A 27838-nucleotide genomic window follows, 5' to 3' on the forward strand; every position below is an offset into this window, starting at 1 on the left:
ACAACGTAGAAAGCCTCATCACACCGTTGAACCGGGAGCGAAAAATGCGGGAGTACCAAGACACACTGGTGAATTCCATCATCTTCTCCATTCCAACTGAGAGAAGTGCTGCTAGTGCATTCCAAAGCAGCTCAGTGCGTCCAGGCAGTGGTGGAGGCTCTGCACAAAGAGGGAGCAGAAGCAGTGCCTCTGCCCAAGGCAAGACCAGTATGGCCCAACTGTGGCACAGTTTTCTGTGCCCGCCACAAAAGTCTACACCATCACAGACGGCTCCAGTCAGCAGGAGGCAACGGTTCCGTCAGATGGTGACAGACTACATGTCTTGCCCTCTTGCTGTACTCCCAGACGGCTCTTCCCCTTTGAAGTTTTGGGTCTCAAAGCTGGATACATGGCCAGAGCTAAGCCAGTATGCATTGGAGGTGCTGTCTTGCCCTGCGGCCAGTGTATTATCGGAACGTGTCTTTAGTGCTGCAGGTGGTGTACTAACTGACCGTCGCATGCGACTATCCTCCGATAACGTTGACCGGCTTACTTTCCTGAAAATGAACAAGGCCTGGATCTCGCAGGAATTTGCCACTCCTCTTCCTGATTAAATAATTAGGTCACTGTCTACGTTATCCAGGTCTCCTGTTGTGTTCATCTTTCTACCACCTGAACTTACATTCCTGGGCTCCAACACCGCCAGTTGAGGCTCAGAAGTGCCGTCTGCACAGTCAAAACATACGACCCAGTGTTATTGGGTTTCAGTAACGTCAGCTGATCCCCAGCTGTGTAGCCGGCAATGTGTCCTGCGACCGCCACGCTGACACAACAACTGAAATGTAAGGGAATCTGTCCCCCCCCCCCAAGGCGTTTGTTACTGAAAGAGCCACCTTGTGCAGCAGTAATGCTGCACAAGGAAAAGGTAGCTATTTTTGTTTAGCTCCTTGCACACGCAGAACTTAACACTTATACAATGTGTCCACTGATACCGTAAAACCGTCCCGGAGGTGGGACTTTCCTTCGTAATATGACGCAGCACAGCCGTCATTCCTACCCCCTTGGCGCCGTGCCCCGGCTCCTCAGCGTTGTTTGATTCCGTCCCGGAGCCTGCGCTGTTATGTTATTCCTTGGCCAGGCACACTTAGCGCTGCCCGTCTTCTGACATCATTTGGTGTCAGGATGGCTGCGCCTGTGCGGCCGCGCTGGCCGAGAGCCCGCCTCGCAGTGTCTTCTGATTTAATCCCACTGGGGGCCTGAGATCCATGGACATGCGCAGTGCATATCTGAACCTTCACCTCTCACTCATCTCCCTACGGCTTCTTCAGACTGTGCGGTGTCAGCTGGTCCCTAATAGCATGCCACGGCCGTGACACCGCACAGTCTTAAGAAGCCGTAGGGAGGGGAGTGAGAGGCGAGGATATGCACTGCGCATGGCCACAGATCCCAGGCCCCCAGTGGGATTACATTAGACGACACTGCAAGGCGGGCTCTCGGCCAGCGCGGCCGCACAGGCGCAGCCAGCCTGACACCAAATGATGTCAGAAGATGGGCAGCGCTAAGTGTGCCTGGCCAAGGGATAACATAACAGCGCAGGCTCCGGGACGGAATCAAACAACGCTGAGGAGCCGGTGAACGGCGCCAAGGAGGTAGGAATGACGGCTGTGCTGCGTCATATTACGAAGGAAAGTCCCACCTCCGGGACGGTTTTACGGTATCAGGGGACACATTTTATAAGTGTTTGGTTCTGTGTTTGCAAGGAGCATCATGAAAAGAGCCACCTTTTCCTTTCGCATCTTTTTTGCTGCACAAGCTGGCTCTTTCAGCTACAAACGCCTTGGGGGGGGGGGGTTAAAGGTTCCCTTTCGACTTTCTCCAATCAGGCTTCGGCCTACATTGTGTTCCTCTGCTTCTCCTCCTGTCCCTGGGCTCCAACACCGCTAGTTGCCATCCAGTAGTGCTGTACGCACAGTCAACAGTCCCTCCTCTGTTATTGGGGTTCAGTAACGTCAGCTGTTCCCCTGCTGTGTGTGTGGCAATCCCTCCTATCTCCTCCACCTCCACCTCCCCCTCCTGTCCCTGGGCTCCAACACCGCTAGTTGCCGTCCAGTAGTGCTGTACGCACAGTCAACAGTCCCTCCTCTGTTATTGGGGTTCAGTAACGTCAGCTGTTCCCCTGCTGTGTGTGTGGCAATCCCTCCTACCTCCTCCACCTCCACCTCCCCCTCCTGTCCCTGGGCTCCAACACCGCTAGTTGCCGTCCAGTAGTGCTGTACGCACAGTCAACAGTCCCTCCTCTGTTTTTGGGGTTCAGTAACGTCAGCTGTTCCCCTGCTGTGTGTGTGGCAATCCCTCCTATCTCCTCCACCTCCACCTCCCCCTCCTGTCCCTGGGCTCCAACACCGCTAGTTGCCGTCCAGTAGTGCTGTACGCACAGTCAACAGTCCCTCCTCTGTTATTGGGGTTCAGTAACGTCAGCTGTTCCCCTGCTGTGTGTGTGGCAATCCCTCCTATCTCCTCCACCTCCACCTCCCCCTCCTGTCCCTGGGCTCCAACACCGCTAGTTGCCGTCCAGTAGTGCTGTACGCACAGTCAACAGTCCCTCCTCTGTTATTGGGGTTCAGTAACGTCAGCTGTTCCCCTGCTGTGTGTGTGGCAATCCCTCCTACCTCCTCCACCTCCACCTCCCCCTCCTGTCCCTGGGCTCCAACACCACTAGTTGCCGTCCAGTAGTGCTGTACGCACAGTCAACAGTCCCTCCTCTGTTATTGGGGTTCAGTAACGTCAGCTGTTCCCCTGCTGTGTGTGTGGCAATCCCTCCTACCTCCTCCACCTCCACCTCCCCCTCCTGTCCCTGGGCTCCAACACCGCTAGTTGCCGTCCAGTAGTGCTGTACGCACAGTCAACAGTCCCTCCTCTGTTATTGGGGTTCAGTAACGTCAGCTGTTCCCCTGCTGTGTGTGTGGCAATCCCTCCTATCTCCTCCACCTCCACCTCCCCCTCCTGTCCCTGGGCTCCAACACCGCTAGTTGCCATCCAGTAGTGCTGTACGCACAGTCAACAGTCCCTCCTCTGTTATTGGGGTTCAGTAACGTCAGCTGTTCCCCTGCTGTGTGTGTGGCAATCCCTCCTACCTCCTCCACCTCCACCTCCCCCTCCTGTCCCTGGGCTCCAACACCGCTAGTTGCCGTCCAGTAGTGCTGTACGCACAGTCAACAGTCCCTCCTCTGTTATTGGGGTTCAGTAACGTCAGCTGTTCCCCTGCTGTGTGTGTGTCAATCCCTCCTATCTCCTCCACCTCCACCTCCCCCTCCTGTCCCTGGGCTCCAACACCACTAGTTGCCGTCCAGTAGTGCTGTACGCACAGTCAACAGTCCCTCCTCTGTTATTGGGGTTCAGTAACGTCAGCTGTTCCCCTGCTGTGTGTGTGGCAATCCCTCCTACCTCCTCCACCTCCACCTCCCCCTCCTGTCCCTGGGCTCCAACACCGCTAGTTGCCGTCCAGTAGTGCTGTACGCACAGTCAACAGTCCCTCCTCTGTTATTGGGGTTCAGTAACGTCAGCTGTTCCCCTGCTGTGTGTGTGGCAATCCCTCCTATCTCCTCCACCTCCACCTCCACCTCCTGTCCCTGGGCTCCAACACCGCTAGTTGCCGTCCAGTAGTGCTGTACGCACAGTCAACAGTCCCTCCTCTGTTATTGGGGTTCAGTAACGTCAGCTGTTCCCCTGCTGTGTGTGTGGCAATCCCTCCTACCTCCCCCACCTCCACCTCCACCTCCTGTCCCTGGGCTCAAACACCGCTAGTTGCCGTCCAGTAGTGCTGTACGCACAGTCAACAGTCCCTCCTCTGTTATTGGGGTTCAGTAACGTCAGCTGTTCCCCTGCTGTGTGTGTGGCAATCCCTCCTACCTCCTCCACCTCCACCTCCCCCTCCTGTCCCTGGGCTCCAACACCGCTAGTTGCCGTCCAGTAGTGCTGTACGCACAGTCAACAGTCCCTCCTCTGTTATTGGGGTTCAGTAACGTCAGCTGTTCCCCTGCTGTGTGTGTGGCAATCCCTCCTACCTCCTCCACCTCCACCTCCCCCTCCTGTCCCTGGGCTCCAACACCGCTAGTTGCCGTCCAGTAGTGCTGTACGCACAGTCAACAGTCCCTCCTCTGTTATTGGGGTTCAGTAACGTCAGCTGTTCCCCTGCTGTGTGTGTGGCAATCCCTCCTACCTCCTCCACCTCCACCTCCCCCTCCTGTCCCTGGGCTCCAACACCACTAGTTGCCGTCCAGTAGTGCTGTACGCACAGTCAACAGTCCCTCCTCTGTTATTGGGGTTCAGTAACGTCAGCTGTTCCCCTGCTGTGTGTGTGGCAATCCCTCCTATCTCCTCCACCTCCACCTCCCCCTCCTGTCCCTGGGCTCCAACACCGCTAGTTGCCGTCCAGTAGTGCTTTACACACAGTCAACAGTCCCTCCTCTGTTATTGGGGTTCAGTAACGTCAGCTGTTCCCCTGCTGTGTGTGTGGCAATCCCTCCTACCTCCTCCACCTCCACCTCCCCCTCCTGTCCCTGGGCTCCAACACCGCTAGTTGCCATCCAGTAGTGCTGTACGCACAGTCAACAGTCCCTCCTCTGTTATTGGGGTTCAGTAACGTCAGCTGTTCCCCTGCTGTGTGTGTGGCAATCCCTCCTATCTCCTCCACCTCCACCTCCCCCTCCTGTCCCTGGGCTCCAACACCGCTAGTTGCCGTCCAGTAGTGCTGTACGCACAGTCAACAGTCCCTCCTCTGTTATTGGGGTTCAGTAACGTCAGCTGTTCCCCTGCTGTGTGTGTGGCAATCCCTCCTACCTCCTCCACCTCCACCTCCCCTTCCTGTCCCTGGGCTCCAACACCGCTAGTTGCCGTCCAGTAGTGCTGTACGCACAGTCAACAGTCCCTCCTCTGTTATTGGGGTTCAGTAACGTCAGCTGTTCCCCTGCTGTGTGTGTGGCAATCCCTCCTACCTCCTCCACCTCCACCTCCCCCTCCTGTCCCTGGGCTCCAACACCGCTAGTTGCCGTCCAGTAGTGCTGTACGCACAGTCAACAGTCCCTCCTCTGTTATTGGGGTTCAGTAACGTCAGCTGTTCCCCTGCTGTGTGTGTGGCAATCCCTCCTATCTCCTCCACCTCCACCTCCCCCTCCTGTCCCTGGGCTCCAACACCGCTAGTTGCCGTCCAGTAGTGCTGTACACACAGTCAACAGTCCCTCCTCTGTTATTGGGGTTCAGTAACGTCAGCTGTTCCCCTGCTGTGTGTGTGGCAATCCCTCCTACCTCCTCCACCTCCACCTCCCCCTCCTGTCCCTGGGCTCCAACACCGCTAGTTGCCGTCCAGTAGTGCTGTACGCACAGTCAACAGTCCCTCCTCTGTTATTGGGGTTCAGTAACGTCAGCTGTTCCCCTGCTGTGTGTGTGGCAATCCCTCCTATCTCCTCCACCTCCACCTCCCCCTCCTGTCCCTGGGCTCCAACACCGCTAGTTGTTGTCCAGAAGTGCTGTCCGCACAGAGCCAAACACCTCGCCAATGTGTTAGTGGGGTTTAGCACCGCCAGCTGTTCCCCTTCTGTGTATACGGCAACGTGTACTGCGACCGCCACGCATGCACAACAAGTTAAATTAAAGGGAACCTGTCCCCCCCCAGGCGTTTGTTACTGAAGGAGCCACCTTGTGCAGCAGTAATGATGCAAAGGGAAAAAGTGCCTCTTTTTGTGGTGCTCCTTGCACATGCTGAACCTAACACTTATGAAAAGTGTCCCCTGCTACCGTGATACCGTCCGGTTGGTGGAACTTTCCTTGGTGATGTGACGCAGCACAGCCGTAATTCTTACCCCCTTGGCGCCGTGCGCCGCCTCCTCAGCGTTGTTTGAATCAGTCCCGGAGCCTGCGCTGTTAGGTTAGCCCTTGGCCATGCACACATTTTGCGCTGCCCGTCTTCTGACATCATGCCTCGTACTGTCTTCTGATTTAATCCCACTGGGGGCCTGAGATCCATGGACATGCGCAGTGCATATCTGAACCTCCACCTCTCACTCATCTCCCTACGGCTTCTTCAGACTGTGTGGTGTCAGCTGGTCCCTAATAGCATGCCACGGCCGTGACACCGCACAGTCTGAAGAAGCCGTAGGGAGATGAGTGAGAGGTGAGGATATGCACTGCGCATGGCCACGGATCCCAGGCCCCCAGTGGGATTAAATCAGAAGACAGTACGAGGCGGGATCTCGTCCAGCGCGGCCGCACAGGCGCAGCCAGCCTGACACCAAATGATGTCAGAAGACGGGCAGCGCAAAATGTGTGCATGGCCAAGGGCTAACCTAACAGCGCAGGCTCCGGGACTGATTCAAACAACGCTGAGGAGGCGGCGCACGGCGCCAAGGGGGTAAGAATTACGGCTGTGCTGCGTCACATCACAAAGGAAAGTTCCACCAACCGGACGGTATCACGGTAGGAGGGGACACTTTTCATAAGTATTAGGTTCAGCATGTGCAAGGACCATAATTAAAAGAGCTAAGTTTACCTTTTCCAGCATTAGTGCTGTACACGATGGCTCTTTCAGCTACAAACGCTTGGGGGGGGGGGGGTTAAAGTTTCCCTTTCAACTTGCTCCAGTGCAGGCTTCGGCCTACACTCTGCTACCTCTCCTCCTCCTGCTGACCCTGGGCTCTAACACCGCCAGTTGGGGCCCAGATGTGCTGGCTGCACAGAGCCAAACACCAGCCAATGTGTCAGTGGGGTTCAGCACCGCCAGCTGTTCCCCTGCTGTGCAGCCGGCATCGTGTCCTGCAAAAGCCACGCAGACACAAGAACTGAAATTGAAGGGAACCTGTCTCCCCTCCCCCAGGCGTTTGTGCGTTTTACAGCCACCTTGTACAGCGGTAATGCTGCATGTGTGCAAGGTGGCTCATAAACGTATTCTCCTCGCACATGTGGAACGGAAAACACGTCTAAAATGTGTCCTCTGTGTGACCATTTAACCGTCCCGGTGGTGTGACTTTCCTTTGTAATGACACGCTGCAACCCCCTTGGTAGCGCTGCCCGTCTTCTGGCATCATTTTTTGGCTGCCTGCTCCTCTGCGGCCGCCCTGACCCACACAACGCCCCTCGGTGTCTTATTTATTGGGACTGCGAGGGTGTGATTGATGGGCATGAGCAGTGCATCAGTTCGCCTGTCCCTCATCTCCTTCCGCCTTCTTCAGACTGTGCGGCTTCATGGCCGTGGCATGCGATAAGGGATCAGCTGACGCCGCACAGTCTGAAGAGGGTGTAAGGACCCGAGTGTGAGAGGCGAACATATGTGCTGCGCCAGGCCATGAATGCCAGCCCCGCAGTGTTTTAACAATGTTAAGACACTGCGGGGCTGGGATTCATGGTCATCGCGAACCACACCGGCCGACATTAAATGATGTCAGAAGATGGGCAGCGCCAACAGCACTAGGCCAGGGGATAACACGACAGCGCAGACTCCTGTACAGCAAATAACAACGCTCAGGAGGCTGCACCCAGCACCAAGGTGGGATTCTTGACATCTGTGCTGCGTCTCATTACGAAGGGAACTCGCGCCTCCAACACAGTTTGACTGTATAAAGGGCTAAATGTTATACGTGTTTCATTCAGCGTGTGCAAGGAGAAAAATTAAAAGAGCAACCTTTGACTTGTGCAGCACTACTGCTGCATAAGCTGTGGCTCTTCTACTTTGTAACACCTGAGGGGGGGTTAAAGGTTACCTTTGAAATTGGTTCAATTAGGCTTCGGCCTACACTCTGCTCCCCCTGCAGAGCCCGGGCTCCAACACCGCCAGTTGGGGCCCGGTACTGCTAGCTGCACAGAGAAAAACACCAGCCAATGTGTCAGTGGGGTTCAGCACCGCCAGCTGTTCCCCTGCTGTGCAGCCGGCAATGTGTCCTGCAACTGCCACGCAGGCACAACAGACCCAAAGCTGCCGCCAGTGCAGGCTTCGGCCTACACTCTGCTCCATCTCCTCCTCCTGCTGACCCCGGGCTCTTAACACCGCCAGTTGGGGCCCGGTACTGCTAGCTGCACAGAGAAAAACACCAGCCAATGTGTCAGTGGGGTTCAGCACCGCCAGCTGTTCCCCTGCTGTGCAGCCGGCATCGTGTCCTGCAAGAGCCACGCAGACACTTGCTCTTGTACCTTCTGCTCCCCATCCTGGTTCCAGTACCGTCAGCTGGTTCCGGGCAGAGCCTTTGGCTTAGGTGCCTCCCTCTGGGTATCCGAGTTCCACCAACGTCAGGTGGTCCTTGGTAGTGCTTTCAGGCACGGGTACCTCCTGCTTAGTAACCGGGTTCCAGTAACGTCAGCTGGTCCTCGATAGTTCCATTGGCTCTTGGACCTTCGGCTACCCATCCGGGTTCCAGCACCGTCAGCTGGTTCTCAGCAGTGTCTTTTGCTCTTGTACCTTCTGCTCCCCATCCTGGTTCCAGTACCGTCAGCTGGTTCCGGGCAGAGCCTTTGGCTTAGGTGCCTCCCTCTGGGTATCCGAGTTCCACCAACGTCAGGTGGTCCTTGGTAGTGCTTTCAGGCACGGGTACCTCCTGCTTAGTAACCGGGTTCCAGTAACGTCAGCTGGTCCTCGGTAGTTCCATTGGCTCTTGGACCTTCGGGTAGCCATCCGAGTTCCAGTTCCATCAGCTGGTTCTCGGCATTTTCTCAGCCTTCTTGTACCTTCTGCTACATTTCCAAGTTCAAGTGACTAAACACGATGGCCCGGAAGACCACCCCTAAGATGACGACGACAACAGAGACGACAACCACCGTGATGACAACGACCCTGGAAACGATGACCCTGAAGACCACCCCGATGACGACGACCCTGGAGACGACGACGACCTGGAAGACCGAGAAGCAGAAGAACAAGAGGCTGCAGAACAAAGAGCAGAAGAACATTAAGCATAACACTAAATATCAGAGCAAAAAATATTATCTAAATTATAAGCAGAAGAAGACTAAGCAGTGTATGGGGGTGAGTCCGTTCCTCCTCGTGGTGCCCCTGGATAAAGCCTGATGCTGCAGGCCAAACTGAACGCGGACAAATGTAACTGTTTTGTGACAGGCAGAACGGAAGGTGTAATCTTCAAACTTTTATAGATAACAACTACGGGAATGCCTGTCACAAATAAGAATATGATGAAGAAGTAGAATATGATGAAGATAATAGTAAAATAAAAAGATTATTAACAATGTAACCAAAAAAATAATAGGTAGAAGATGAAGAAGAAGATGAATAAGGTGAAGAAGTTGATGTCAAAGAAGCTGATGATAAAGATAATGAAGAAGAAAGTGTGGGAGAAGTAAAAAAGAAGGTGAAGGGCGTGGAAGTAGTGAAACATCAATATCTGACAAAATAAAAAAAAAATTAACATAGTCAAAATCTTTCTAACGCCGAACGTCATAAAAAACAAAACAAAATCCTGCTATTCTATTACATTGGGCTAAACCTCTGTGCCTTTAATGTCTCCGGCACGTCCCCCAATACATCCTACATTATTCTTAGTTGTTTTCCTTCATGTAGAATGAACCTACAAGTTTATAAAGGGTTTATTTTAATTCCGATATTTTCGTCCCATTGACTTGCATTGGGATCGGGTATCGGTATCGGATTAGATCCGATACTTTGACGGTATCGAGCGATACTTTCCGATACCGATACTTTCCGATATCGGAAGGTATCGCTCAACACTAGTTACAGGTGCATCTTGCAAAATTAGAATATCATCAAAAAGTTAATTTATTTCAGTTCTTCAATGCAAAAAGTGAAACTCATATATTGTATAAAGTCATTAAAAATAGAGTGATGTATTTCAAGTGTTTATTTTTGTTAATGTTGATGATTACGGCTTACAGCCAATGAAAACCCAAAAGTCATTATCTCAGTAAATTAGAATACTTTACAAGTTAACACCAGCTTGAAAAAATGATTTCAACATCCAAAATATTGGCCTACTGAAATGTATGTTCAGTAAATGTACTTAATGCTTGGTCGAGGCTCATTTTGCATCAATTACTGCATCAATGTGGTGTGGCATGGAGGCGATCAGCCTATGGCACTGCTGAGGTGTTATCGTAGCCCAGGTTGCTTTGATAGCAGCCTTCAGCTCGTCTCTATTGTTAGGTCTGGTGTCTCTCATCTTCCTCTTGACAATACCCCATAGATTCTAGGTGGACAGGTGCCAAGTCCTGCTGGAGAATTACATTTCCATCTCCAAAAAGCTTGTCGGCAGAGGGAATCAAGAAGATGACATAGCTCCCCAAACCATCATTGATTGTGGAAACTTCACACTAGACCGCAGCTTGGATTGTCTGTCTTTCCATTCTTCTTCCAAACTCTGGGACCTTGATTTCCAAGGTATAGTGTGATGCAGTCTCTCCTCACTCTCCTCTCACAATCTGACCTCCTTCCTTGTCTCTGACAGACTGACTTAACTCCTCCCCCAGGTCAGAATATATAGGGAAGTTCCCCTGAATCCGGGTACAGAGCTCCCCCTTCTGGCCCGGAGTCAGAACAGTGTTGTATGTGCTGGTTACCTGTTAAAGGGATCCTTCCTTGCATCCATGCATGGCATCACTCCCCCCGTGAGGAAAGCAATTCCACTGTAACAACTGGTTACCTGGGGTGTTACACTCCCCACCAATTAAATTCAGTACTCCCAGACTGGGAAAACAAAAACAACAATAACAGGTTAAAGATTTTGCAAACATTTTTGAAATGCATGTACCAGGTTATACAGGCAAAAAATTTTGCTTCCCTTTATGGGAGGTTGTTTTTTTTTCAATGTTACATAACTATATATAAAGTACAAAACATTAACTTTACCAAAAATATAGAACTCTCTGTAATACCAATATTAACTTTCTGATATATAAACTACTATTCAATTCCCTTACGGGTTAACTTTTTCTAACAATATTACAGACTATCACCTTCTTAACCAAAGTGCAACAAGGTCAACATTTTCTAAACTGAGGTAGTGCATCATTTAAAGGTGCAAACATTCAAGTATTTCAACATTATATCAATAACTGTTTCATTTAGCAAATTTTGAGATCTCTCTCACCAACAACAGCAATGATGTGGGAGATCCGTTCTAAACCCTGAACATAGGCTTTGGGAGGGCTGCAAGGCATAGGTGGTCTCCTTTCTGGACCACTTCTTTGGCCATGCCAAATGGTTTTTCTTCTTGGTCCCTTTAAGACAAACAACTTTTTAGTGCAATCAACAATAAAGTTTCTTCATTGGTTTCATGTAAAACCAGTAGAAAGCACCTTAAGAGGTGCCAGCTATTTAGAATTGAAAGTTTGTGGACCATTCACTGTCCATGGCCTTAGTGTCTTTTCAAACAAATGAACTTTTAAACTTCAGCAGTCTTTTTGAACTTTCAGCAATTGTCATAACATTCAGAAGCTGTCTATTTCCTCTGCCAGGGTAGCACCTGGTGACTGCTACTCCCTGACCGGGAAACCTCAAGATCATATCTCTCAATTGGAACAGCATACCAGGGCACATTGGCTGGTTCCACCATGGGTGTCTGGGTGGACTGGTGGCGTTTAGTAACTGGCCTGGCCTGCTGCTGCTCCTCTGGGAACTGATACTGCAGCCTGGTCTGCATATTTTAACAAACGTTTTGCAATCCAGAGCGTACCACATTTTGTCGCCGATATGGCGGGTATATGACACTCTATCACCGGGGTAAAGGTCTCTGTCAAGGTGTCCTTCCATTAAGTGGGATTCAATGTCTCTTTGGTTAATGAAGATCTCGTTTATCATCCCTGCTTCTTTAATAAAGCCCCAGCCTCTCTTTCGGTTAAAGACAACTACTTCTTCCTGCCATAGTGGTCCCCTTTCTGCCCGAGGGATTTTACGAGTTCGGGCTTTTGCCTGCAGGTTTCTTTCTTCATATGCTGCCTGCCAGGCCAGAGATTGCTGTCTCTCCTGCTCCCGCCGTCTACAGTGCTCCCACCATGTTATGATGGGGATTTTCCCTTGGAGCTCTATTCTGTCATCTCTCGTGGGTCTCTCTTCACACACGATGGGTTCAGTATAGTTAACCCAGGGCCTGCTGGCTGTACCTAATGGAGCTGTCATCTGGTCCAGGCTGCCATCCCCCTAATCCCAGTGAAGTCGATGATCTGCTCCTCCAAAACTCTCATTGGGTGTGTACAGCGGTGTGGGGGGACTCAGGCCTAGCCATTGGGCCTTCTGCCGCCGGGGTCAGGGTCGCACCCCTTACCTTTTCTTCTGGAGTGCCGGATCTTCTTTCTCGCTCCAGGCCAGACAAGATTGCTGGCGGTTGCCCGATAAGGTTTCCTAGGAAGGCCTCTTTCCACCCGGCCACAGCCACCAGCTCCATCTGCACGAGCTGCTGGGTAAGTTCCTCCACTTCCTTCCACAGTAGGTCTGGATTCAATGTCGGTGGCTGGTACAGTTCTTATGGGTCCCGGCTGGGGGAGTCCTCCTGCTCCATCCCACGCTCCGGTGCTCGCTCATCTCCCTCCACCATGCTGCTTTCCGGCACTTCCTCCTCAGTCTGGTTTGCCACGGTTTCACTCCAAAATGCTTGTTTTCGTGATCCATTCTTTCTCTTCTTCCCGCCATCCCAGACCAGGAGGCGGACCTCTCTCATTGATGGGCATACTTCTCTCACATAGTAGTATTGGTGAGGGGTGGCCATAGTTTTCGTGCCGTTCCTCCAAGCTCCTCCCACAACAACATGCCCTTCTCCTCCTGCATGCCACATGGTACTGTAATGGTGGCAGTTTGGCGGAAATTAGCAGTTCAATAGTCTCTCAATAAAGCACCGTCTCTTAGGCGCACAAGACCGGGTTTGCTGGGTCGGTCCATCCTGTTCATGACACCAAGTTTTGGAGCTCCCTGCTAGGATCTTGGGGTACTCAGGCCGGGTCGGTGGTCATTAAAGTCACAGCGGCAGTGACCCCAGTCCGTAGCCCTGGATGTCCAATAAAAGGGAAGGTCTTTAAATGGGTTATTTGAATAAAGAATAAAGTTTGTTCGTGACGCCACCTGTGGTATTCAGTCAGGGATGACCGATGCTGCTTAGAGGGGTCCACTTGGGTGATGGTATGGCAGTAGGCATGGTATGGCCTCCCAAAGGTTAAGCTGGGTCCCCAGGGCTCCCGGTGTAGTAGATAAAGATGGTGTAGTGCCAGAAAGAACTAGAGGACACGAGGTTGCAGTCACTTTATTTTTTTACTGGTGTAAGGCAGCCACATTCCAGGGTACAGATCACAGGTGCTGGTGTGGTCCGGCCTTCTTGGAAGCGATTCAGGAATCCCCCTAGCCAGGATGGGTTGGAAGCCTTCCTCTCTGCGCTGTGTTCTAGTCTTTTGCTGCCTTAGGCCTCACACAAGGTCCTCACTTTCTCTATGTCCCTTGAGGTAGGACACTACCCGCATGGCAGGCAGCGCAAGCCTTTTTACAGGGGTCTCTCAGGATGACCCTGGGCTCTATGTGCTGCTGTGCCTTCAGGTGTTAGTGGTGGGCAGGCGACCTGCAATTTCCTGTCTGCCGGTTTCTGCTCTGGGGCATAGAGTTACCCCCAAAACCTCAGTCTTCCGGCTACCGGTATTCTGCACTTCAGCATGGGGGAAGCACCGTCGCAGCTTCCCTCCAGCTCTTTACTTCTCCTGTGCTTCTCTTCCCCTTCAGTCTCCTCCCGACTGCACGGCCCCAGCTTTCCTCTTTCAGATTCTCTCTGTCTGCTTCCTCTCTCCTCACTCTCCTCTCACAATTTAACCCCCTTTCTTGTCTCTGACAGACTGACTTAACTCCTCCCCCAGGTCAGAATATATAGGGAAGTTCCCCTGAATCCGGGTTTAGAGCTCCCCCTTCTGGCCCAGAGTCAGAACAGTGTTGTATGTGCTGGTTACCTGTTAAAGGGATCCTTCCTTGGTTCCAAGCATGTCATCACTCTCCCCGTGAGGAAAGCAATGCCATTGTAACAACCGGTTACCTGGGGTGTTAGACCTCTGTAAAAGAGTTGACAATGTCTGAGAAAGTTCTTTGTGTGAGCACTGATTCAATAGAGACATAAAGAACCACTGTGAAAGGAGCCCCATACTTGCAACCTAGTTATGGAGTCTGAATATCTGTAATGTGATTATGTACATTATTGGCTATAGTAATAAAGCTGCCAATGTTTTCAGTCATTCATTATTTGTGTGTGCAATCAACTCCTAATATAGTGTTCTTCTATTATAAGGTCCATTTAATCAACTTTCACAGTTTGAAACATTTGCTCACTTAGCTAGGATAGAGGCACCAATCCAAATTTATTTTTAAACAATTCAATGCAAAATGGACAAGCCAATATAAAAATGAAAATCATGTAGTGTAACATAAACCCCCATTGGAAGTAGTCCATGTCCAATCGACTGAGAATTAAGAAGGGGATCTGGAAGTTGGCATATTTGATTTTAAAGATGGACACCTGGATCTACCATTGTATAGTTGGCAACATCTTTGCAAAGACATTAAAACTTGCTATTACTATTGTAGTATGTTCACTTATGTTCTGTTCTTAATTTCCTGTGTTTAGATTCTTTTAGATACTCTAGAGTATGAAATAAGAACATTTTCTATAAAACAATGAGAGAAAACACATTTTATAGTAGCTAAAACTTTTATAATTTAACTGCTTATGGTTAAGAATTAAGTGAAAGTTGACAGAAGCATTTTTGCACTGCTTCTGATTTTCCATAAAATGTACTGAAAATAGAAAAGAGGTGATGGCAATTCAATAATTATTAGGAACAAATATTTACTGTACAAAAGACTAATAATCTCACCATAATAACGCAAAGAATAACAAATATTAAAGAAAAAATATATAAATTTCACCTCACTAAAAACTACCCCCACCAAACATTGCCAAATGTATTTTCCATATAAGATGGCATGAATAAGCTTGCTTGATCAATGTCATGCACAAATAAAACATGTGATGTAATGTGTCAAAATGAACCTCAATATAAGATCTACAGTATTGACTGGTGTGCTATGAGCTAACAATCAACATGTTAAATGTGAATAAATATACTGTATGTATTATTTTTACAAGTGAAAAAAATAATGCTAATGTATATGTGTAACCAAACCATTAGGTATATAAGTATTGAACCTGCTTGTAAAATTGTAAAACACAACTATCATCCAATCATTGAGTCAACACCAATAAAATGTAAAGGACCAATTTAGTATAAAGTTTCAATGTGATTTGTGTGTAAGGGTGGGTTCACGTGAACCGACACAGCGTTCAGAGTTAACCCCTTAATGACCGCCAATGTGTCTTTTAACTGACCTGAGATATAAGAGAATAGCATCCCCATACAGGTAACAATCCAGCAGCTGTCGGCCTGTACACTATAGCTGACAACTTACTGCATCATCCACGATCAGTGTTGGCACTGTCCAAATCTTTTTAACCCCATAGATGCTGCTGTCAATAGTGACTACATCATTATAAATGGTTAACAGAGTGTGGGGGCTTCCTCTTTATCCCATTTGGTGCCCTCAGATCATGACTGTGTGGTCCTGATGTTTGCCATGGTAATTCACAACCAAATAGCAGCCTTAGAGTCTGATGGCTGTTGTAATCTGTTCAGATGTTAGTGACATTTAGGTGGTAAATATACACATTTTCATTTCTGTCACGCCACTTGGAATGAATTCCTGAAAAGCACCTGAAGGGTTAATAAACAACCTGACAGCAGTTTTCAATATGTCAGGGGATGCTGTTTTTAAAATGATATAACTTTTGGGGGTTTCCCAATATATGGGACCCGTAAAGTCACTTCAAACATGGATAAGTCCCTAAAAAATAAATATTGTAAATTTCCTTGAAAAAATGAAAAAAATACTGCTACATTTTTAAACATCCTAAAATGCTAACAAAATAAAATAACATTTTACAAATGGTGCTGATGTAAAGCAGACATGAGGGAAATGTTATTTATTAATGTTTTCCTGTGGCATGACTATCTGAATTAAAGGGATAATCATTCAAAGTTTGAAAATTGCTAAATTTTTATTTTTTTTCTCAAATTTCTGATATTTTTCATAAATAAACTCAAAATATATCGACCTAAATTTACAATTATCATTGTTAGGGCTAGCGGAATGCACCAAGTAATAGAAAGATTGATATGAGGTGCGTTCGCAGCCCGGGGTCCACCATGCAGAGATACCTGCTGCACCATAATGGCAGATGGACACTGAGCTCGCACGTGGGTTAAACTTCACCCCGTGTGAAATAAAAGCAAGCTATGTTGCCTCACAGAGTCACGCTGTACCCAGGGAATAATACCCTAACTAGGGTTGTGCTTGCTCTGGAACTCTTCTGTGCTAACCGCACACATGAAGGAACCAGATGCTAAGCCAAGGCTAATTGCCCCCACTGACGCTAGCTGCCTGCCTGAGTGTACAGCCCCAAAGCTAAACAGACTCACACCACATATGAACTGAGTGGTAGAGTATCCAGTGGCAACAGCCAAACACAAATGATACTGGCGCATGGCCGTGCGGCCATGCGAACCTTTTATAGTTGTAGCTCTCCAGGACCTTCCTAGTGGACCAATAGGAGCTGCTACAGGACCTGAACTTGTGACCCCCGACCTCCAATGAGAGGTCTTCCCTTGGGCATGCTCAGAAGGAGAAAAGCAGTACTTAGTCCCAGGAGCGCTTGCTCGCCGCCGAACAGTACTGGTTATAATGGCCGAACCTGGAAGGGCAGCAGTAACCAAACGTGCAGTGTCTGTCTGAGCCAGGAGCTGGGACTGTCATCTCCACTGAGCAGGTTCCACTGTGGCTGGAGAAGAATGGGAAACCACAGCGGACATGGTTCGAGATTCCCCCTGTGCAGCGGCAGCAACTCGACACCTAACAATCATAAAGTAAAATGTGTTGCGAAAACACATTCTCAAAATCACTGGGATTTTTTGAAGCGTTCCAGAATTATTACCACATAAAGTGATACTGGCCAAATTTAAAAAATTTGGCTCCATCACTACATACTGAAATCATACAGTCAGTGTCTGATACATGGTGCCCTTGGATCAGGCAGCATATGTCAGCTGTCAGGTTCCCTTTAGCTTCCCTAGCCCTGTATCTAAACACAAGGGGTAAAGCAGAGTGTCTTTGACCCACCTCAATAGGACTCAACATTAGTGATGAGCTAGTGTGCTCACAACTGTTCGATACTAGATAGAGCATCGGGGTGTTTGGGTATGCTCATTACTCAATCGAGAATCATGGTTACTCGAGCGCCATGCTCGAGTACCTGCCCAACATGTTTTGCTGCTGTTAGACAGCCAACAAACATGTTGAGATTGCCTGCCATAAACGGTAATGCTGTAGTCATGTTGGCTTACATTATATAAGGCTCAGTGACACAATGCTCAGCACACTCTCTTCTGGAAGCAGTTCAGGGAGAGTTGATCTAGAAGGAAAAGTTTAAATTAGAGCAGGCATTTAGGCAGCATTTAATTGCTATTGCAGTACTTGTATACCGCTGCTGCACCACTGAAACAAAAGTCCTTTTCAAGGCTAAATACTGTCCTTTGTCTAGTAAAACTGCTGTTACCTGCATTCAGTTTAGAGATAGCTGGTGAAGGGGAGAAAGTTTTGGATTAGAAGCAAATAGGCAGAGTTTATTGCCTTACAGTCCTTCTATAGGTATACTGCTGCTGCCACTTTAAAACAAAGGTCCTTTTCAGGGCTACATTTCCTTTTCCCTATTAATACTGGGAAAGCTTGAAGGCATATATTATATTCCTAATTTAAAATGCACAAAGCATTCGGTAAGAGATGGGAAAGTGGACGTGCTGCTTATGGTGCCCACAGAGGCTGTGCTGTAGTAGCATAACAAACTGACTGCAGAGACCCGTGTGTCGTAACCAGTGCCTTCCCCCCGTCCCACCATTCCGTAATAAGACACCGACAATCCTGGATGGGTTGAACAGGTCGGTCACAGTTTTATTATTTGCAAAGTAGAGAAAGGCAATTACACATCGCGACGCACTCATTGCTGAAGGCCCCAGCCGATGACCGCTGGGCCAGCAAGCCGATGAGAGGTCACGAACCTTTGCCCCCCTCTACTTACCGCTGTGACGTATATAAAGAAAAAAATCATCATTTTTTTTTTTTTTTTTTTTTTTAAATTTAAAATTCAAAACATTTTAACAGTAATTGCACAGTACATTTACCAGTTTATAAGGGAGGGAGGGTGGGACAACAGCTTCCAAGGGTCAGCCGGGGAGAAAGAGGGAGAACCTGGCCCCGTCACTAGAATTTAACCCCTGAGGGTGTGGCCTGACTCACCTCTTCTCCCCGGTTGGTCCGCTGGGCGTCCCAATCATGACCTCACCTGGGGGAGGTAGTGGGAGGGGGGAATTTGGCACTGCACAGATTTCCCCTCTAGCTGTCCCTTAGGAGCTCTGCAGTCAGAGGCACGTTCCTTATACAGTGCCGTGCCTACCAGACTGCAGAGACCCGTGTGTCGTAACCAGTGCCTTCCCCCCGTCCCACCATTCCGTAATAAGACACCGACAATCCTGGATGGGTTGAACAGGTCGGTCACAGTTTTATTATTTGCAAAGTAGAGAAAGGCAATTACACATCGCGACGCACTCATTGCTGAAGGCCCCAGCCGATGACCGCTGGGCCAGCAAGCCGATGAGAGGTCACGAACCTTTGCCCCCCTCTACTTACCGCCACGGAGGATCATGTGTATGACCTACACAAGACTCCGACCCCCACACAACATCCTTAGAGCCTGTTCAACACCATCCCGCAAACCCTCCAAACTTATGTTGAGCCCGATGTCCGTGAGGTGGATGCCATCCAGTCTTAGCAAAGCAAAATTGTTCCCTTCTCACTCTTGGTGTCGAACCACAATGTCGTACTTTTCTCACACAAACTTCGACATCTTTGTGTTAATCCTTTTTCTTGCATTTTCAATGGCTTTTACGTCCTTAGCTCCGTGCCAGACCGCTCGAGGTATTATCTCGGACCACACCACCGCCATATCTGGTAATAAACAGACAAAGCGATCGATGTCTGTTGACATTACTGTGTACAGCTCGGCCCCTTTCCGCTTCCCAAAATCATTGCCTCCGGCATGTAGGACCAGAACCACCGGCCCCTTGGCCCTCTTCGTGATGTCGACCATCTCCGGGAAGATCTGCCGCCACCGGAGCCCTCTGATGCCTCTCTAGTTGACTTCCAGATTCGGGAAGCCAAACTTGATTCCGCCCGGCCTCAGTTTGGCCCTTTTGCGCGCCCGGTAGACAAAAGAATGCCCCACTACCCGGACTGTGGACCTACAGCTGCCTGTAAGAGACAAAAAAGTGTTAAAGCAGGTCTGGTCTTATGTATCTTGCGAAGCATGCGGATTTCCAGCGGCCCATTCTCTGCACCTCAACTTCCGATACCCCCGCTCTAGCTGTTTCGGTAGCCGCCCCTATTCGGAAGGAATGTGTCCCATATTTTTTTTTTTTTTTTTTTTTGAGCCACGCCGACCGCCTCTAGGCACTGTGTAAAAATCGCTTGAAATTGATATTTTGTAAGAGGGGACCCATCGTTGTTTGAAAGAAAAAATCTACCCGGATGTATGACCATCGTATAGTGTTTAACTATTTTTAGCGGGCATATAGGGGCCGTCTGACGCCTTGACCAATCCATGTCCCCCTCCCGGTGGGGTCGCGTTTGGATCTACATACTCCAATGTGCAGAGCTTCGCTGCATATGACGAGGTCTTCGTTGATTAAACCGCCTACTGATGTTTTTTTTTTTTTTTGACTGCGGCGCTAATTCACTGATGCGAAGCGCCCCGAAGAAGGCGATTGCGAACGCTGCAGATATCAGCGTTGCCTCGTATTGTGACTTGCACACTGATGAAGATATTGCAACTACGTCGTGCAGTAGCTTTAAGGAAACTGGGCGACGGCATTCCTGACTAGGTTGGAGCCCTTTCCAGCCTTTAACGGCTTGTTTGATGAGAAAATATTTGGTTATGTCCATCCACCCCAGCAGCTGAGAGAAGAAGGCTATTCCCGATAAATAACGGTACGCTAATGTCCCTGACGCACCTCTACGCCTGAGCCGTTCTAAGAGTTCTACAAAGACGTCGCATCTCGCCCGTTCGCACCTGTCGACTGGCGTTCCTTGAGTTAGTGAGCACCACTCCTCCCACGCCTTACCGTAAACCTGCCAAGTAGCCGGTGTCACTGAAGCACGTATCACGGGCATCAGTGATTGGCCACCATGTCCAAGAGGGAAGGAGGACATTGTAGGCCCGATGTTTGCGCCTTGGGGAGGAAGAGTTTGAATGCCTGCCAATCGGAAGATAACAAAGAGTTAACAATTTTATCATCTACAGATGCTGTAACGGCACCAGATGTTGTGTTTGAGGCATAATAGTGCTAGGTGGCGCAACAGCGCGAGTGCTGGCTGAGAAGAAGAGGGCATGCTGTTTAGAGCTATTGCTGTTCTCAGCTGTTTGGTTAGAAATCGGATGTTCGTATTTTCCAATTGAGCCCCCATGGCTCGATGCCAAGATCTCTACCAGTGCTGGGTCACGGCCCCATGCGGCCGTGGTCCATAGTTCAGGCCATTGGCCTTTTCACCACTGGTCCTTGTAGATTGCCGCAAAACCATCTGCAATATTTCCACCGACCCTTAGGCCTAAATCTTTGTTTGGCGTCCCCCGCGCCATAACGCATGTATGATGTCAAGTCCATAAATAATCTCATTTACTGTCCTCTGAGCATATTCCCGGGGACCTGTATTCATTGCCCGCATTATGAAACCATATTTCACCCATTCGTAAAGTCCACCTCAGGGACGCTTGTTCCACCGTCCGCCGGACCATTGAGTTCGCCAAAATGAAAACACTCACCGCTATCTGCTTCTGGCAGAGTGACTCCCATTGATGGAGGAACTCCTGCTCCAGTGTAGTTTATTCTCATTTGCCGTAAAAGCCCGTTCGGCATTGCTTTATCATTGATTCGTCATAACTGTATTAACCGCCTTTTTTGGCATCGATTCAAGTAACCACCTTTTTCGGCATTAATTCCTTAGTGATCATACCATGCACACCGATTGCGTGTCGCAGGAGGAGTGACATCCGCCAACGGAGGAACTCCGACTCCTGTGTAGCTCATTTGTAAACCCTTCGGTTGAAGGATGAAAACCGGCTCCCGTTGGTTGGACTGGCTGGTAGCCCTGGGTGAAGATTCACTCAGGCTGTCAGTCAGCGATGGAGCACACAATGATTTTAATGGGCCCGCCATCGAGCCTAGTTCTACTCCTTTTTGAAAATCTTGGGAATTCGCGTGCTGATTTAAACTTGGGACTGTGCTCGAAGGGGATATAGAAGCCGTATTTAAAGCAGAAATGAGGTTGCTGCGCCGCTTCTTATTGGGATAACGGTTTAGCCATGGGCCATTGCGGTTAAGTTCACCGTGGTTTAAACGTCGCAGGCGCTCTGTTTTGCTTGGCGGGTACACCTGAATGCAGGGTGTCCACCTCCGCAGGAGGAGCATTCGTGTCTATATTTACAGGACCCTTGGAAGCGGCAGTATCCGTCGTTAAAAAGTAAGCCGGCCCCATGTCCGCGTCCGACCCCTGTATTCTGGCCTGCTGTTGCTGAGTGATAAGTGGTCGCTGATGAAAAGAGGGGCTGTTTTTTTGGGACAGCATGAATCGTAACCATACGTCCATCGCTTTCACTCCCCAGCCCAAGTCTGGTTGCAAGGCCAGCCGCCTGCGGAACTCCTCGTCGTACCGTTTCCATGCAGACCCGCCGTGACACTTATATGAGTTATAGATTAGGGCCTGATAGATAAATAGTTCGGAACAGCGTTCTGAGTGCTTTTGGCCCATGATACAGCCGAGAAACGCGAAAGCCTGAAGCCAGTTATTCATCGTTTGCGCTATTTTTGGTTTGCCCTTATCTTGTAAACGCGCGGGATGAATTATATATTAGATCTTGGTAAATAAATAATTCGGAACAACGTTCTGGGTGATTTTAAATTATTTGCAATAGTTTGGCAAGGGTCTGGGTTTAAAAGGGATATAAAAGCCGTTTTTAGAACCGAAATATAGCAGTTCCGCCGCTGTAACCGCTCGCCTATTCTCCTTTCCTTGTCCACGGACTGTTGGTCGGCCGATAACAGTGACCATTTATCTACGCCAGCATTATCCCAAATTTTTTGCTTTGTCTCTAACTCAACGTGCGCTCCCAGTGGGCTAACACCACAGAAAAATGCACCCTTGTGCAGACTAGCTGCTTGGGTGGTGCTAGTGTCAGTTGGTACGCCTGGGCGTGTCAACTGCTGAACTAGGGTCTTAATAGCGGCTGCCAGCTCGCTTTCTCCCGCATTTTGTGTTGTAGAGTGCTCACCGATATCAAAGAACTCACCGCTGTCAGATGCGGGCCGAGTGTCTCCGGACGGAGGTACTCTGGCTCCTGCCGTGGCGCTGTCCTGGTGCTGGCCGCCCGCCCAGGAGGATGAAGATGGCGTGCCAGCGGCCAGCGCCGTGGCACGGGGATGTCTTCTGCTGCATTGTGTCTGGTGCCGAGCGTCCCCTGGAGAGGGAGGTGCTCCGGCTTCTATTGTTTTGATGGTTCGGTGCTGGCTGGTGGACCGGGGAGGTACGTATGGCGTGTCTCCCCGTGCGTCAGCCCAGGATGGAGCACGTGACGGATGACCTCTGTCGTGTGCTCGAGGATGGGGATGTATTCTGCTGCATTGTGTCTGGTGCCGAGCGTCCCCTGGAGAGGGAGGTGCTCCGGCTTCTATTGTTTTGATGGTTCGGTGCTGGCTGGTGGACCGGGGAGGTACGTATGGCATGTCTCCCCGTACGTCAGCCCAGGACGGAGCACGTGACGGATGACCTCTGTCGTGTGCTCGAGGACGAGAGGCTATTGGGGCTCCGATCTCTGCCTGGTCCGTAACGGGGGGTGTCAGTGTCTGTTCCCACCGGGTACCCACTCTGGGTGTCCGGTGAGACCGCCGTCTTTCGGCATGCGACCGGTACCGCCCGTTGTAACTCCCCGATGTCTCTGAGCCAGTTGTGGATGGCTCCTGTGTGAGTGGTGTCGGCGTCTGGAGTGGGAATGCCGACAGCTAGAGGGACGGCGGGAACGGTGGTAGGAGTCTACTGATGAGGGTGAGGACGATCTGCGGCATCTATGCCTGTGATCGCCCTGTATCGGGGTTGCGTTAGGTGCATTTACCTCGGGAGTAGGGGGGACGTTACCTTGGCCGTGGGGCGTGAGTGGCGGTGCAGGGAGTAGGGCAGGGAAGGTGCGGAGACTATTAGGCTGGCACCGCAGGGTGAGCGCAGAAGGGCGGGGACAGATAGGAAACTGTCTGCGATTTGCATTTGGGAGCATGGGGGTGTTGGGGGCGCGTAATTTATTGCAGCTGTGTTAGTGTTTGGTGCGACCGTGTGCGTGTTTTGGTGCGTACATTCCTGGCTGCGGAGCGTGCTGGCTGGTCTCGATAGACCAGTCATCATGCTCCGCGGCCGTGTTCGTGGCTCTGGCCCCCGACCGCCTGCTCCCCCGCACAGGCAACGCCGATGTGCCTGCTGGGGGGACATGGCGGGCAAGGGGTGGGCTGTCCAGAGGCCCACGGTGGTGCCGTCCTGTTCTGGCAGGGGCCGGTCCAGCGCTCGGTGGTGGGTACTGGCACGGGGGGCTAGTGAGCGCTGTCTGTGAGGCGCCCCCCGACCAATTTGGCGGGTTGGGGCCCCCACAGGCTAACGCTGCGCTGCTGCTTTCCGGGGAGTAAGTGGGCGGGGCTTGGCGGTCCCATGCCGGGGGTGTTGGTGGCGCGTAATTTATTGTAGTTATGTTCGTGCTTGGTGCGACTGTGTGCATGCTTGGTGCGCACTCTCCTGGCTGCAGAGCGCGCTGGCCGGTCCGGTTAGACCGGTCATCGCGCTCTGCGGCCATGTGGTGGGCTCTGGCCCCTGACCCCCCGCCCCCCCCGCACAGGCAACGCTGATGTGCCTGCTGGGGGGGACATTGCGGGCCAGGAGTGGGCTGGCCGGAGGTCCACGGTAGTGTAGAACCGGAGTGGTTGGGGCCGGTGCGGCGCTGCGCAGCGTAGCTCGGTCCTGGCCTGTCATGTAATTAGGCCTGGGCACCGAGGAGAAGGGAGAGGGAGCTAGCAGAGCTCCAGCTGCAGGACCGGAAGTTTGTGCCCGCAAACCGGAAGTGGGCGGGGCTTCGCCAGATCGCGATGCAGGGCCCGCTGGCTGCCTGAAGCCGGGACCTGAAACACCCAGACAGCGGCCCCTGCATGGCGCCCCCCCCCGCAGCAGCGACAGATGGAGCGGGAGCGGGGGGGGGGCACATCGGGTCGGGAGCGCCGGACCGCCGCCAACATGAAGACGCTCCGGGGGGTGGGAGGACCGAGCGGCGCGCCTGCCTGCCTCCCACAGCTGCAGCCATGGGAGCGGTGGACAGCATGGGGGAGGAGGTGAGCGGGGACCGGGTAGCGAAGCCTCTATGGCAGGGGGAGAGCCCGGAGCAAGACTGGAGCCCGAGGGATGAAGGGGAGGCCAGCGGTCCGGGCTGGAGTGTGGGGCCGGGCAAAGCGGTGGGGGCCCGAAGGAGCGCGGGAACATGCAGGGCCGACGAACTCAGCGGCACGGGAAGGGATGGGGGCCCAGAGGCTGTGTGAGACGACTGCAGCCTGGGAACGGATGGCGCCCCTGGGGAAGGGAAGAGGCCTGCGGTGCAGTCAGTGGGTCCTGAGAGGGCACAGGGAGGTGAGTCCCCAGGCTGGATGCAAAATCTCTTAACCATTCCTCACCTTCCTGTGCTGCTCTCCGCCGCAGGCCTCAAACAAAGCTTCGGACATGGCTGCAGGGACAACAGCTTCCAAGGGTCAGCCGGGGAGAAAGAGGGAGAACCTGGCCCCGTCACTAGAATTTAACCCCTGAGGGTGTGGCCTGACTCACCTCTTCTCCCCGGTTGGTCCGCTGGGCGTCCCAATCATGACCTCACCTGGGGGAGGTAGTGGGAGGGGGGAATTTGGCACTGCACAGATTTCCCCTCTAGCTGTCCCTTAGGAGCTCTGCAGTCAGAGGCACGTTCCTTATACAGTGCCGTGCCTACCATACTCAACCATGACACCTAGCTTCCTTTCCCACTTTGCAGGGGGGCGTGGGACACCTTTCTTGAAGCCAGAAACGTGCCAACAGGTGGTCAACTGGGTGGCAGATAATGCTATCAGTATGTTTCCCAGCACCACCCTGTCTTCCTCATGGTCCAGTCTCACTAGTTAAGAGTCTGAACCACATAATACTCATCCTGATCCTACTTCCTCCCACCATGGCGAGTTCCAGGAGACAAGTGATTCCACTTGTCATGAACACATTATGTGTAATAATGCCCAAATATTTCAGCAGCCAAGGTGAGAAGACAACAGTGGGGAACGGTAATTAATGTCTCAAGAGGTAGATGATGATGAGACACAGTGTATAAGGCCCTCCTTTATGTCTAATACAGGGTGTATCAGAGTCCCTCCATTTTCAAATTTTTGGCAGTTCTTGCATTGTCTGCATAGCCTTTTGGAGTTTCAGAGTCCCTTCTTAAATCAAACAGGATGTGGCTGATCATGTCACACACGCCACATGCCCAGATAAGGTGTTAAAATGTTAAAATTACATTTACTGGGGACTATTGATGGGTGTAGTTTTATTTCCCCCTCTACTATGTCATCTGCTGTAGTCATAGGCAATGGGGGAATTCAGTGAAAGATGGTCTGGCTATTAAGGGGTGGAGGAGGTATATTTTTTTCTCTTTTAAATTTTTCCTTATATCCAATAGTTAGAATGTTTCCTAAAATATTTTCCTGGAAAATCAATTTTATCTTCTTTTTTGGCAGCCTACAAAGGTTTGGAGCATTGAGACCCAGAAAGAAATAGTACTAGAATGATACTCATAATAATCATATAAAATATATAAACTTTATTTACTCACAAATAAAAAGTAGATCATGGACAGATACATGTAGGTATCTGAAGAGGACACAAAACAATTGAGCGTCACCATCAAAAAGCAATATTTTGAGCCTGCAAGTCTTATACAGAGTCCTAGGCAACCACATGAGCCTAATACACCAAAATACAACTCCTACTTGAGAGGAAAGATGTACTGTAAAAATGGACAGCAATGTGATACAGCCATGCAATGCTATTCAAGTATAGAAACAGTGTTCTCTCATGCAAGTACACATGTATAATGAAAGGGTACAGGCAATGTAAGTAGATGAAAGGAGAATGAAAATGGCTCACTTCATGGTTACTAATCATGCTAAAATGCAGACTAGTGCTTACTCATGAGGGAGGGTGCCAAGTGTACATTAGTGAAGTAGCCCCAATGCACATTTCGCGCATTGGACTTCCTCAGGCCCCTGTTTTGTATGTTTTATTGTCAGCCTGAAAAAGTTGAGTAATACTCTGACAATATTGCTCCCAGCAGCTACCTGAGAGTCAGAGATGCGTCTACGCATCTTCCCCATGCTGTTCCCATTCCATTGGAGCACTGTTTCCATCCATTTCAGCGATTTTCTGCCTCCCCAGCCCTCCTGTTTGGGTCTTAAGGAAAAATGCTTGCGTTTCCCATTAACTTCCATTATACCCGGTACTTGAGTTGAGCCCGTCCGAACATCTGACTGCTCGATTCGAATGTCAAGCACTAGAACATTTTAGTGCTCAATCATCACTACTCAACACCCCAGGTACCTACTCCGTTAACCCCCACTTAGCTATGCCCCAAGTACTAATCATATATCAATTAGACTGCAGCAGCTCGGAAATTTAACAATGTAAAAAAAAAGTCCAAATCATAAGTTTTGTAATGTGAAAACAACAGTTCTATTGAAAAAAACATTTTTTTTAATTTGTCCGATGATAGCTATAACTGTACATAATTTATAAAATGTTCTAAAAAACAAGTTATATTTTAATTCATGCCTCTTCCTTCTAGAGGAAGCATATTTAAGTTTTGGCATAATTATGAGGCTAAGGAAACAGCTTTTGTACACGCTAAAGATAAGCAAATAATTTGGCACATTTCACATTTAGTAAAATTTTGATGACTTTTCTGTAAGTCTTTGAGGACTTGAGTTGATATTACTGCAATGTTAAAGCCAAAACATTTATTTTAGTTCCAAAGATCCAAAGAACCCCATCACAATGCTTGGAAAATATCTGACCTGGATTCACTCTAAAACACATTTTTAGGTAGTAGTAGATTATGCATATCGTTAACAATATGCTCTTATATTTATCCTGAGTAGAGGTGATCAAATTGGTCAGCTGTTAATCAACTTCAAGTGTAATTTCATTATATTTGCAAGTATTGGCAATTTAATTTAAGAAAATCGCAATAAAAAGTGCCCGGTGAAATTTCACACAATGCTGAAGATTGCATCAGCCAGAGAGTTGAGCTTACTAGTGATGAGTGAGCATTAAAATGCTCGGGTGCTCGTTGCTCGGGTCGAGCAAATTGGAATACTCGGGTACTCGACCCGAGCAAAGAGCCCAATGTAAGTCTATGGGAGAACCAAGTATTTTTACCGCGATCCACCCGGGGGTCCTTTTAAGGTCTAAAAACATCTGAAAATGATGGGAACACTGCAGTAATGACACGGGAACATCATTGGGATCGCCTCTGGAAGCATTTCTGACTCCTATGTCACAGCTGTAAGCAATGTTGTCAGAGTATCACGCCATTTTTACAGGTGCACCAAAAAACATACAAAAACGAAACCAAAATGG

General features: G+C 50.0%; 1 long non-coding RNA gene across 1 annotated transcript; it reads right to left on the minus strand.

The window, feature by feature from the left end:
- Positions 1–17985: 17985 nt before the first annotated feature.
- Positions 17986–23657, minus strand: LOC143792906 (uncharacterized). The gene is made up of 2 exons (XR_013219994.1): positions 22458–23657; positions 17986–19366 (listed from the first exon to the last, which is right to left on the minus strand). It is a non-coding gene; the product is annotated as an uncharacterized LOC143792906 (long non-coding RNA).
- Between the last annotated feature and the right edge of the window lie 4181 nt (positions 23658–27838).

Source organism: Ranitomeya variabilis, chromosome 1, assembly GCF_051348905.1.
Source record: "Ranitomeya variabilis isolate aRanVar5 chromosome 1, aRanVar5.hap1, whole genome shotgun sequence".
Taxonomy (NCBI): Eukaryota; Metazoa; Chordata; class Amphibia; order Anura; family Dendrobatidae; genus Ranitomeya; species Ranitomeya variabilis.